The sequence below is a fragment of the Mandrillus leucophaeus genome, unplaced genomic scaffold (assembly GCF_000951045.1).
Source record: "Mandrillus leucophaeus isolate KB7577 unplaced genomic scaffold, Mleu.le_1.0 Scaffold188, whole genome shotgun sequence".
Classification (NCBI taxonomy): Eukaryota; Metazoa; Chordata; class Mammalia; order Primates; family Cercopithecidae; genus Mandrillus; species Mandrillus leucophaeus.
The window spans coordinates 1,037,060-1,051,718 of NW_012101898.1; positions in this window are offsets into that span (position 1 = coordinate 1,037,060).

Genomic DNA, 14,659 nt, shown 5'->3' on the forward strand with positions numbered 1-14,659 from the left:
AAAAGGACATTTCACCGTTTATTAAAGAAGTATTAAGGTTTTTACATACAAACGCAATGCTCACACACAAAGTCAACATTGTAATAATGCACTTTCACGGAGTCACATTTACAAAAAGTGCATAAAACTAATTAGAACTATCTAAAAGTCATCATACAATGTATACCTTCAGTATTAGGAATGATGCAAAGACTAAATACATGACACAGAGATTTGTAAAAATAATGACTACAATTTTAAATAGTAAAAAAAGAAAAAGAAAAAAATGAAAATTTGACCTATGTGAAAGTACATTACAAGGAATAGAGTCTAGGTGATTGCATGGAGACAGTTCATAAGAGATAGCTGAACTTCATGATCATTAAATTATATTTTGAATTCTTGTATCATGATGAATAGCTGCATTTTTTTCCTTTAGGTCACAGCTCTTTTCAGAGAATATTTTCACATTCATTTTCTATGTGGTGCTGCTCTTTATGAAATTTATAATTTTATATATATCATCATACATGTTCCCTATTAAATTTTCCCATCTTCTGCTCCATGCTTCAATGTTCTTTTGTGTATGCAGAAATGTATTTCTCATGTACTCATATATAGATAACAAATTTGGCAGAAACATTATTGGTGATCAAACAACAACACCATTGCATAAGTGTCTTCTTATTCTATCATGCACATAATTATTTTAAAACCGGTCAGTAACTTCACTGGCTTCTTCTGAAAAGGAGGCTTTAATTCATTAAAAACTCCTGGAATGCCATCAGCTGGAAGGAATGCTAGTGCAGGCAAATGAAATATTTTTATTTTATTTTTTTCAACTTTTATTTTAGATTCATGGGTAAAAGTGCAGATTTGCGGATTTGTTACCTGGGTAAACATGTTGCTCAGGTTTGGTGTACAAATGATTTCATCATCCAGGTAGTAAGCATAGTACCTGATAGGTCGTTTTTATGACCTTCACCTCCTTCTAACCACCTCCCTTCAAGTAGGCCCTAATGTCTAGTCTTCCCATTTTTCGTCCATGTGTCCTCAATGTTTAGTTGATTTTATATCTGGAAATTTTCCTGAGATTGTAATTAGTTCTAGGAGCCTTTGTTTCTAGGAGCAGAAACAATGGGGTTTTCTAGGTATAGAATTATGTACTCTGCAAAGAGATAGTTTCATTTCCTCTCTTTCTATTGGGATGCCTTTTATTTCTTTCTCTTGCCTTACTGCTTTGGCTAAGACTTCTAGTACTATGTTGAATAGAAATGGTAAGAGTGGGGATTGTTGTTTTGTTTCAGTTCTCAAGGGGAATGCTTATAGTTTTTCCCATTTATAGTATGATGTTAGGTATGGGTGTCTCACAGATGGCTCTTATTATTTTGAAGTATTTTTTTATGCCAATTTTTTTGAGAGTTTTTAACTTGAAGATATGTTGATTGTCATTGAAAGCATTTTCTGTGTCATGTGACACCGAGATGATTATGTGGTTTTTGTCTTTTGTTCTGTTTATGTGAGAACTCACATATTGATTTATGTTTATTGAACCAACCTTGTATCCCAGGATTAAAGCTTCCTTGGTCATTGATACGTTTTAGATTTGTGTCCCCACTCAAATCTCATGTCATATTGTAATCCTCAATGTTGGAGGAGCCCAGTGGGAGGAGATTGGATCATGGGGTGGGCTTTTCCCTTGCTGTTCTTGTGATCGTGAGTGATTTCGTATAAGATCTTATTGTTTAAAGGTATGTAGTACCTCCCCTTTCTCTCTCTTCCCTCTGCTCCAGTCAGGTAAGATTTGTCTGCTTCCCCTTCACCCTCCACCATAATTATAAGTTTCTGGAGTCCTCCTCAGTGATGCTTCTGTATAGCCTGCAGAACCATGAGCCAATTAAACATCTTTTTTATTATAAATTATGCAGTCTCAGGTAGTTCTCTATGGCAATGTTAGAATAGACTAATATAGTCATGGTGTATTTTCTTTTTGATGTGCTGTTGGATTCGGTTTGCTAGTATTTATTTGAGGATTTTGTGTATATGTTCATCAGCGATATTGGCTTGAGGTTTTATTTTTTTCATTGTGTATTTGCACAAGAATGAGCTAAGGAGGAGTCCCTTCTTGATTTTTTTTGGAATAATTTCAGGGGGATTAGAACCGGCTCTTGTTTGCACATGTGGTAGAATTTGGCTGTGAAGTCATCTGCTCCAGAGCTTTTTGTAGTTGGTAGGCCATTTATTAGTAATTTTATTTTGGAACTAATGATTGGTTTATTCAGGGTTTCAACTTATTCCTGGTTCAATCTTGGGAGGTTGTTTTTTCCAGGAATTTATTCATTTCTTCTTGCTTTTATCAATTATGTGCATGGGAGTGTTCATAATAGTTTTTGAGAGTTTTTTGTGTTTCTTTTTTTTTTTTTGGAGATGAGAGTTTTCCTCTTGTCATCCAGGCTAGAGTGTGGAGTGCAATGGCACAATCTCAGCTCACTGCAACCTCTACCTTCAGGTTCAAGTGATTCTCCTGCCTCGGCCTTCCCAGTAGCTGGGATTAGAGGCATGTGCCACCATACCAGGCTAATTTTCGTATTTTTAGTAGAGATGGGTTTTGCCATGTTGGGCAGGCTGTTCTCAATCTCCTGACCTCAGGTGATCCACCCACCTTAGCCTCCCAAAGTGCTGGGATTACAGGCATGAGCCACTATGCACGACCAGTTTTTTGGATTTCTGTAGGGTTGGTGATAATCTCAACTTTGCCATTTTTGATTGTGTTTTTTGGGATATTCTTTCTTTTTTACTTTATTAGTCAAGCTAGTGATCTATCAATCTTGTTTAGTCTTTCAAAGAACCAACTTTTTGTTTTATTGATCATTTTTATAGGATGCTGCTTCTTAATTTCATTCAGTACAGCTCTGATTGTATTTATTTTCTCCTGCTAACTTTGGCATTGGTTTGCTCTTGTTTATCTAGTACTTTAGGTGTCATGTTATGTTTTTAATTTGAGATCGTTCTAATTTCTTGATGTAGGCATTTAGCCCTATAAATTTTTCTCTTAACACTGCTGTAGCTGTGTCTGAGATTCTGGCATGTTGGATCTTTATTTTTGTTAATTTCAGTAAATGTTTTGACTTCTGCCTTAATTTTATTCTTTACCCAAAAGTCCTTCAGTAACAGATTGTTTAATTCTCATGTAATTGCATGGATTTAAGATATCTTCTTGATATTGTTTTCTATTTTTATTGCATTGTGGTCCAACCATGGTGCTTGGTATGATTTTGTTTTTCTGAATTTCATAAGAATTGCTTTATGCCTGAGCATATGGTGATTCTTAGAATATGTGCTTTGTGCAGATGAGAAGAATGTATATTCTGTTGGTGTTGGGTGAAGTATTCTGTAAATGTATGTTAATCCTATTTGGTTTTCAGTTTAGATCCACATATGTTTGTTTGTTTCCTGACTTGATAATGTGTTTTACTGTCACTGGGGTGTTAAAGTATCCCACTATTATTGTGTGGTTATGCAAATGTCTTCATAGGTTTCTAAGAAGTTGTTTTATGAATCTTGTTGCTCCAGTGTTGGATGTGTACATATTTAAGATACCTAAGTCTTCTTGCCAAATTGAACCCTTTATTATAATGTAATGCCCTTCTTTGTGCTTTTTGATTATTGGTAAAATCTGTTTTGACTGAAATAAAAGTAGCAAACTCTTCTCTTTCTTGTTTTCCATTTGCTTGATAAATCTTTCTCCATTCCTTTACCTTGAGCCTATGGATGTCCTTATATGTGAAATGGGTCTCTGGAAGACAGCATACCATTGGGTCTTGCTTCTTTATCCATCTTGCCACTCTGGGCTTTTCAATTGGGTCATTTAGCAAGTTTACATTCAAGGTCAATGTTGATAAGTGAGGATTTGATGGTGTCATTGTGTTGTCAGCTTGTTGTCATGTAAATTTGATTATATATTGTTTGATATTGTCAGTGGGCTATGTACTTAAATGTATTTTTGTGGTGGCAAGTATTAGTCTTTCATTTTCATGTTTTGCATGCCCTTAAGGACCTCTTGTAAATGTAATGTAGATCTGGTGGTAATGCATTCCCTTAGCATCTGCTTCTCTGAAAAGGATTTTATTTCTCTTTTGCTTATGAAGCTTGCTTTGGCTGGATATAAAATTCTTGGTTGGAATTTTCTTTCATTAAGCATGTGGAACACAGGCTGCCAGTCTCTTCTGGCTTTTAAGGTTTGTGCTGAAAAATCCACTGTTAGCCTAATGAGCTTCAATCTGTAAGTGATCTGCTCCTTCTCTGTAGCTGCCTTTCAATTATTTTCTTTCATATTTACCTTGGAGAATCTGATGAGTGTGTACTACAGGGATGGTTGTATTATAGTATCTTGAGGCAGCAGTTCTCTAAATTTTATGAATTTTCATGTGGACCTCGCTAGTGAGGTTGGGAAATTTTTCATGGGCAATATCCTGAAATATGTCTTCAAGTTTCTTGCTCTCTGTACATCTCTTTCAGGAATGCCAATGAATCATAGGTTTGACATCTTTACATAATTCCATATTCTTGGAGTTTTTGTTCATTTAAAACATTTATTTAATTTTTTTTCTGCCTGTATTGATTCAAAGGAATGGTCTTTGAGCTCAGAGATTCTTTTCTCAGCTTGTTCTATTCTGTTATTAATGCTTCCAGTTACATTATAAAATTCATTTAGTAAATTTTTTATCTTCCTTCCTTCCTTCCTTCCTTTCTTCCTTCCTTCCTTCCTTCCTTCCTTCCTTCCTTCCTTCAAATGGCTATGTCTTTCAACTTTCAGATTGTTTTACCATTTTCCTTGGATTGGGTTTCAATCTCTTCCTGTATCTTGTTTAACTTCCTTGCCATCTAGATTCTGAATTTTATGTCTGTCATTTCAGTCTGGTTAAGAACCATTGCTGGGGAGCTACTGCAGTCATTTGGAGGTAGGAAGACACTCTGGATTTTAAGAATTGCCAGAGTTTTTTCACTGGTTCTTTCTCATCTGTGTGTTTCTTTAATCTGTGAAGTTGCTACTTTTTGCTTTTATATTCTTTGATGACCTTGAGGGTTTGATTGTTGTACAAGTTGGATTTGGTCAATCGGCATCATTTCTGGATGTGTTCATGGGGCCAAAGTTCAGCTCAGCATTCTTGGACTACATGCTCTGACCCTGGGTCTAGGGTTAGATACTTTTGTTTTCTGGCCTCTTGAGGTCAAGCACCTGCTGTGCTGGAGGGAGCTGAAATGGTCCCATGGCAACAACACTCTGACAGGAGCTGCTGGTAAAAGTGCACAGGCAGGGGATTGGTGCCTGAGGCATGGATGAGTATGCTCTAACAGGGAAGTGTGGGGGGAAGGTGGTTGCTGCCTGAAAGTGCACAGTGGCACAGTGGCCATGAGCATGTGCATGCTAGTGGGCCAGTGGTGGGTCCACAAGCACGTGCATACCAGCAAAGTGATGGATTTTCATGTGCACGTGTGTGCCTGCAGTGCAGCAGGGGAGGGCTGTGGACAAGTATGTCAGAGGGGTCTGTCTGCAAAAACACTACAATAGGAAGGTGGGGTTTTCTGCCAAATGAGCTATGGTGGTGGTTGTGGGCAAGTATTCTGGTAGGGCAGCTGAGGCTACACTGCAGGCAGTACAGGTAGGCAGGGACTCTGGACAAGGCCAGCATACAGGGGGGCATTCAGATCAGACTAACCTCATCCTGTAGCAACACAGCCCTGCTCTCTCCAAGACAAGCAGCATACAAAGGCTAAAGCTACCTTTAGGAGTATGGCAAGCCTTGGGGAATGAGCACCCATGGTCATGCTCCACTGCAGCCATTCCCATGCCAAATCCTCTGCATTCCATGCACCTTTCCCATCTCTGAACTATTTTCCTTGACAACTAAAATGTCCATGGGGGTTGTTGGGTCTTCTGCAGCTAGGATCCCAGAGGTCTGTGGCAAGAGTGGGCCACTTCATGCCTATTTCACTCACCCCTTGTCTAGGAGGGGCTCAGGGCCAGGAATGAGTTCTAGTGCTTAGCAACCCATTCAGGGCTTTCAGTTCCCTACCCTTTCAGTCCAGGGTCTATGTCCTCCTTATATCTACTCTCAATGTCTTCTTTACAAAGATCTGTTTGGAATGAAATGCCACACTTTTAAACTGAAGTTTTCTTGGTTTGCCAATGTACTCATATAAATTTTTTACCAAATGAGCACCCAATGTCAAGCTCCATGGGTTTTATTGGGGTCTGAATGGAAAAAAACAAGTGTTATTGGCAACAACTTGAAATTCAGTTTTTGAAGGCTTGATCACACGTAATTCCAAAGCTTTCATTATGGTTTAGGAATCCAATTGAAATCCATTTCTTCTGCATGAAGGCAATAACTAGATAATAGTCCTGTCTAACATAATGCTACTGTCTTGTTATTGTGATTTTCAGGATTTTAAGTGTTAGGGGTTTTAGATTTTAGGAATTTAGATTTAGGAATTTAGAATGTTGATTTTAGAGATTTTTGAATTTTCAAAATTTCAACATTCCTGATTATGGTGTTCAAGATTGTTTTTCAGGATTATACTACAAAGGCACATTTACCTCACCAGAAAAAACAAAAACAATAAGACAAAACAAAACACAAAACACAAAGAAACATTGTGAGCAGATCATAATTCCAAACATAAGCTTCAGTTTCCCAGTTGCTCAAACTATGATTTTCGTTTTTATTGTCTAGCAGAGAAAACATTCTTAGGGTGATTATGCTCCAGTGATTTATACTGCTTAGTTTGGCTGCTTTCCTCCTGACACGGGCAGGTTCCCAGTGAAGGCAGGTGGCTCTCCAGAAAGCTTTTCATCACCAGAAGGCTTAGAAACCCTGTAGGTGGGGTTTTGACTTTAGGGGGAGATCCAGATGAAGTCTGTATGTGCTTTTCACTTGGAGAAAGGTGAGCCCCTTCAGGGCTCAGCCAGGCCAGGGCATGGTGTGGCTAACAGGGACTGAGTCATCATAGACTGCTACAAGAAGGTGGAGCCACATGGACAGCCACAGGTGGGACTTGAGAGAATCCAGTAGGAGGTAAGAGATCCAGGCCAGCATCAGCTAGCCAGGTACCAACTGGTCAAAGGGAAGGATGTAGTAGAGGGCAGCCTTGTGTCAACTGAATAATAAAGCAGGTGGATTCATTTGATGTAGTCAAGCATTAGTTCTCAGGCTTTACACAGTAGTGAATGTCCCCAGAGACATGGTTGAAATTATGACCCAGGTCTGGTGGGGCCAGGATCCAGCATTTCCCACTCTCTTTGCCATGCCTATGCCTTGAGGACGAGTCCTGGGGACATTAGGGCTAGAGATGCAAAGTGAATGATAGACAGGCATTTCCCAGCCTAAGCCAGCAGTTAGGATCCCTCAAAGAGTGAGAACCTGGAGAAAATGCACAGTACAGTGTGGTGTGTGTGGAGATGGCGGGTCATTTAGGGGAGCCATCAGGGAGCGTAGAGCACACATCTTCAGACATGAAATTTGAGAGTATGTCAGACTGGAGGCCTCAGCCTTGTGCTGAGATGCTTGCTTAATACCATCTGTAAAGACTGGAGCTCATTGAGTTATTGCTGTCTGTAAAACTTAGGAAAAGGAGCTAACACTTTTCATGTAATGACTGCCAGGCATCAAAAGAGATATCCTGAACCTACTCTTCTTGTTCTTTAGAGATGTAAAAGGAGTGATGGAGCCAAAGTCAAGGATTGGAAAACTTCTCAGATGTCTTTGTGTAACCGGGGCTGAAAGGGAGTGATTGGAATCAGAGAAGCTGGTGGGGTGCCGGTGGAATGAACTGCTTCTTCCAGACAAGGAGTGGAGAGAGCTGGGAAGAGACACCAAGCACCGAGGAACTGGGGCCCAGTCCATCTCCAGATTTCTGCATATTTCTATTGTTCAACATTTAGATTTCATAATTGTAGATAAAAGGATTGCTGTATTCTCATGGACATTGGGGATTGATGAGAGATTCATACTGCACACTCTGTAGCCCTCCTCAGATCAATATTATCCTCAACAGAGCCCATTAGGAGCAGAAAAGCACCCAGCAAACTGACAGATCCACCCAAGTAGGAGACGTTGAAAGCATCACACACTTCACTATTATGTAAGACAATCACATTGCCTTGACTAGCTATTAATAAAATCAGTAATTCTGAACTTCACTGAGAAACAATATCATGTCTGTGGTAGGATGAACTAGTAAAAAATTCAAGGCTTTCCTTCAGCCTGTGTAAAGCCATGATTTATAGGCCCCGTTACTGTTCGTGAAGCCCAAAAGTTGCATCTACAATAATGCTAATATTTTACATGTAGCACATTTACAATTTTCTGCCATACCCTGAGTTATTTTTATTCGATTATATTTTCTATATATGTATGCAGATTTATAATAGTGTATAACTTTTCATGTGTATTCCATTTGTAAACAAAACTTTTCCAAAGGGTTTATATCAATTTTAAGACTGTTTACATACCCCCAAGAAGTTGACATAATAAGTAAATGAGTCAAGGATAAAAATGCAAATGCCCAAATAAAAAAGGGCCAATAGTTACCTTGAAAAAGAGTCAAGCATTCTGGGATTTTAAAATCCAAAGTCCCATTTCTCAAAGAAGTCAAAAGGTCTTTGTTTGCAGATGACATGATCCTATATATAGAAGACCCCATGGTCTCAGCACAAAAGCTTCTTAAGCTGATAAGCAACTTCAGAAAAGTCTCAGTGTACCAAATCTATGTGCAGAAGTCACAAACATTTGCATACATCCACAATAGTCAAGCAGAGAGTCAAATCATGAATGAACTCCCATTCACAATTGCTACAAAGAGGAATACAGCTAACAAGGAAAGTGAAGGACCCCTTCAAAGAGAACTACAAACCACTGCTCAAGGAAACCAGAGAGGACACAAAGAAATGGAAAACTATTCTATGCTCTTGGATAGGAAGCATCAATATCATGAAAATGGCCATACTGCAAAAAGTAATTTATAGATTCAGTGCTATTCCTATTAAACTACCATTGACATTCTTCACAGAATTAGAAAAAAACTACTTTAAGATTCATATGGAAACAAAAAAAGAGCCCATATAGCCAAGACAATCCTAAGCAAAAAGAACAAAGCTGGAAGCATCATGCTACCGGACTTCAAACTATACTATAAGACTACAATAGCCAAAACAGCATTGTACTGGTACAAAAACAGACATATAGACAAATGGAACAGGATAGAGAACTCAGAAATAAGATAGTATATTATAACCATCTGATCTTTGACAAATGTGGCAAAAACAAGCAATGGGGAAATGATTCCCTATTTAATAAATGGTGCTAGGAGAACTGGCTATCCATTCACAGAAAATTGAAACTGGACCCGTTCCTCACGACGTATACAAAAATCAACTCAAGATGGATTAAAGACTTAAATGTAAAACCCAAAACTATTAAAACCCTAGAAGAAAATCTAGGCATTACCATTCAGGACGTAGGCATAGGTAAAGATTTCATAATGAAATTGACAAAAGCAAAAACAAAAATTGACAAATGGGATTTAATTACACTAAAGAGCTTCCACACGGCAAAAGAAACTATCATAAGAGTGAACAGGCAACCTACAGAGTGGGAAACAAATTTTGCAACCTATTTATCTGACAAAAGGTCTAATATCCAGAATTTACAAGGAACTCAAACAAATTTACAATAAAAAAACCAACCCCATTTAAAAAAAGTGGGCACAGGACATGAATAGACACCTCTTGAAAGAAGACATTCATGCAGCCAGCAAACCTATGAAAAAGGCTCAACATCACTGATCATTAGAGAAATGCAAATCAAAACCACAATCAGATACCATATCACACCAGCCAGAATGGCCATTATTAGAAAGTCAACAAACAACAGATGCTGGCAAGGTTGCAGAGAAATAGGAACACGTTTACACTGTTGGTGGGAATGTAAATTAGTTCAACCATTGTGGAAGATAGTGTGGCAATTTCTTAAAGATCTAAAACTAGAAATGCCATTTGGCACAGCAATTCCATTACTGGATATATACTGAAAGGGATATAAGACATTTTATTACAAAGATACATGCACACATATGTTTATTGCAGCACTATTCACAATGGCAAGGACATGGAATCAACCCAAATGTCCATCAATGATAGACTGGGTAAAGAAAATGTGGCACATATACACCATGGAATACTATGCAGCCATACAGCTGAATATCAAGTCCTTTGCAGGGACATGGATGAAGCTGGAAGCCATTCTTCTCAGTAAACTAACACAGGAACAGAAAACCAATTGCCACATGTTCTTACTTATAAGTGGGAGCTGAACAGTAAGAACACATGGACACAGGGAGGGGCACAATACACACTGGGGCCTATCAGGAGGAGGGAGAGCATTAGGAAAAATAGCTAATGTATGCTGGGCTTAATACCTAGATCGTGGATTGATAGGTGCAGCAAACCACCATGGCACACATTAACCTATGTAACAAACCTACACATCCTGCACATGTACCCCAGAACTAAACAAAATAAATAGATATAAATAAATAAATAAATACAAATAAAATGCAAAGTTTTATTTCTCCATCACCAAGTTCGTCAAGGCAAAGAGAGTAAAACCACACAATATTGTTTATTCCAGTCCTTCCCTTTGTTAACCTTTAGTAGGATTACCAAAAAAACAAAAAAACAAAAAAACAAAACACACACACACACACACACACACATAATTTGAGAAAATTGAAAAAAATTTAATAGCCTTAAAAATTTGTTTTGCATTTACTCCACTTATGAAACAGAACTCCATGAAGTGTGTGATGAAAAAGAAAGACATTGTTAATCCCATTCGAATGAAAGGCATCCCTTGCTTGGTTTTTGGCTCCAACAACTTACTAGAGCATGGTGCTTTGGGGACAGAAGAATCAAGTCTGGGGTGGAGAAGAGAATGAAAACATTTCTTGGGCATAGCTGCAGGAAGTAACTGGTGCCTTACATGCTGCAGTTTGAATTGTGTGTTGGGAGAAAAGAGATAAATGAGTGAGTTGGGGAGTAATAATGAAGAAATAGAACAAATGTAGGCAAGTTTTTGGTGGAAAATAAGAGACACGGGTGACTGGAGAAAATGTTTTTCAGATATTTTAAAAGTCATTTTTTAAAAAAATAGGAGATTATTGAGCATTTAAAAATGCTGATTAGGAGATGAAGAGAGTGAGGTTGAATATAGCTCAGGAAGAAGATAATTGCTACATCAGGGCTCCTGCAAACTGAAAAGGTTTTGGGATAAAGGAGCCCCAGTGAACTCGAGGAGAATGTGGGCTTAAGTAAGTAGCACCTGTTCCTAGTTGACAGGAGCGAAGAGAGATTTAATTAATGCAAGTAAAACTAGGTGTGTGCAATTAGTGAAAAAAATCTGAGATAGATTCAGTAATGGTTAAACTCCCAGAGGTGGTAGAAATAGGGCTTCCGCAGAATTAGAGGTGGAATTTTAGGAGAGTAGAAAATATTAGTATTTGTAATAATCTGCAGAGAATGGGAAAGTTATTTGGTTATAGTTTGGAGACTTAAGTGGATTGCAAGGGAGTGAATTTATATTTCATTCTGAGATGCAATTTTAATCTAGAGAGGTCTGCACATTTGCCATCTTTACTGTAAAATATTTATCAAAATCTTACTTTTTATGAAAATTTTGAATGGAGACAGATTCCTTTCTGAATATCATGTGGCTTCTCTGAATACTGGTGATATTTTTTCCTATTTACTATTTCTATAAGAATCGAGAAGAGGTTGACTTCTCTCCCACTCATAAACCCCATGGGTTTCATAAGACAAATACATAAAAAACAAAAACTAAACAGAAGAACAAACAATAATAAAGTTCAATCCCCAGTTTTGTTTGCAGAAAAGGCTTTTCAGTCATTTTTGTTCTACATCATTTTGTATTAAAAACGAGAGTGAGAAGGATGTTTAAAAGAATTAGGAACAACCAACTTTATAAAAGTATTACTCATAATAATCTAATGAGAGGTATTGAAACTTTCATATATTCTGTATATTGCATTTTACTAGACATAATCCCCATGGTCGATTTCTGAACTTTCAATACGGTTGTTAATAAGTTCAGTAAATTCCTTTCAACCGAGTATTACATTTCTTGGATATTGTTCTAGGAGAAGTAAATTTGTAAGTGAATCATGCTCACATTTCTATAATATTCTAATTAATAGATTTAGTTCTGCCACATTTTCCTTAACATATGCCAAATATATTTTAACTGCTTCCTAGATACAGCTATACTCCAGTCACATGGGGTATATTCTTTGTACAAGCTCACACTCATGCAATTCCACCCAGATCCTTTTGTTTCCTGTTCACCTTTTCCCTTCTTTCCTCCAGCACCCAAGTATCATAATGTCAAAACGTAAAATATCAACATTAGGAAAACCCAGGCAAACATAGCAGCATGACTTTAGCAAAACAAGGGTCTTGTTCTGGTAAGAGTTTTCAGCCTGGTAAAAATCCTGATGCCTTCTGGAAAAGGACACCAGATTTTACTTTGGAAATCAGAGGCCACAGATTTTCATTACCTGCTAGTTTTATTTATTTATTTTTAATTTTAATTTTTGTGGGTACATAGTAAAGGTATATATTTACGAGGTATATATTTTGATATAGCATTACAATGTGCAATAATCACATCAGCATAAATGGGGTACCCATCGCCTTAAATTTTTATCCTTTGTGTTATGGACAATCCAATTATACTTGTGGTTATTTTAAAATACACAATTAAATTATTATTGACTAGAGTCACTGTGCTGTGCTATCAAACACTAGATCTTATTCATTCTTCCTATTTGTTGTGCCTTACTTCCCCCTGGTCCTCTAGCTACCATTCTCAGCCTCTGGTAACCAACTTTCTACTCTGTATCTCCATCGGTTCAATTGCTTTAATTTTTTACTCTTACAAATCAGTGAAAACATGCAAAGTTTCTCTTTCTGTGCCTGGCTTAATTCACCTAACAGAATCACCTCCAGTTCCGTCCATGTTGTTGCAAATGAGAGGATCTCATTCTTTTTTATGCATGAATAGGATTCTATGGTATATACATACCACATATTCGTTCTCCCTAAGACTGTTCATAGACACTTAGGTTGTTTTCAAGTCTTGCTATTGTGAATAGTGCCTCAGGAAACACAGGAGTGCAGGTATCCCTTTGATATAGTGATTTTCTTTCTTTTGGGCATATCCCTAGCAGTGGGATGGCTAGATCATGTGGTAGCCCTACTTTTAGTTTTTTGAGAAATCTTCAAACTGTTCCATAGTGGTTGCACTAATTTACATTCACACCAACAGTGTACAAGGTTCTCTTTTCTTCACATTCTTGTTGGCATTTGTTACTGCCTATCTTTGGATAAAGGTAATGTAACTGAAGTGAGATGATATCTCACTGTAGTTGATGAAATCCCTCAACTTTTGTTTGTCTAGGATACTCTTTATTTCTCCTTCATGTTTGTAGATATTTTTGTCAATATAATCTTTTAGGGTACAAATTTTTCCTTCAGCATTTTAATGTCATGCTCTCTCTCCTGGCCTACAGTTTCCACTGAAAAGCCTGCTGCCAGATGTATTGGAGTTTGATTGCATATTATTTGTGTCTTTTCTCTTGCTACTTCTAGGACACGTGATTTATCCTTGACCTTTGTGAGTGTGATTAATAAATGGCTTGAGGTAAGGGGTTAAATTTGGGTTAAATTTGTTTGTGTTTTACATCTTTCTTATACTTGAATATTGATATCCTTTTCTAGGTTTGGGAAGTTCTCTCTTATATCCCTTTGAATAAATACTCTAATACCCCCTCCACATTCTCTTTAGGCCACTAGATCTTTGATTTGCTTTTTGAGGCTATTTTCTAGATAATGTAGATATGCTTCATTGTTTTGTATTCCTTTTCTTTTGTCTCATTTGATTGTGTATTTTTAAATAGCCTGCCTTCAAACTTACTAATTTTTCTTCTTGTTTATCAATTCTGCTGTTAATTAACTTTGATTCATTCTTCAGTATATCAATTGCATTTTCAGCTCTAGAATTTCTACTTGACTCTTTTTAATTATTTAAATTTCTTTATTAAATTTATCTGATATAATTCTGAGTTCCTTCTCTGCGTTATCTTGAGTTTCTTTGCGTTTTCTCAAAAGAACTATTATGAGTTTTCTTGTCTGAAAAGTCCCATATCTCTGTGTTTCTAGGATTGATTCGTGGCGTCATACTTAGTTTGGTGAGGTCATGTTTTCCTGATGGTCTTGATGTTTGTGGATATTCATTGGTGTCTGGGCACTGAAGATATCAATAGTCTTTGCAGTCTGGGTTTGTTTTTACCCATCTTTCTTGGGCAGACTTTTCAGGTATTCAAAGAGACTTGGGTGTTTTGATCTAAGTCTTTTCTCACTACAGCCATTTCTGTATAAGGGTCACCCTAAGCCCAGAAGTACTGTGGTCCTCAAAGACTTGTAGAGGTACCGCCTGGGTGCTCCTGGCCAACATTTAGAAGAATTCTTTTTTTCTCTTTCCTTACTTTTTCCCAAACAAGTGGAGTCTCATTCTCTCTCTCTCTCTCTCTCCTCCCCCCCCCC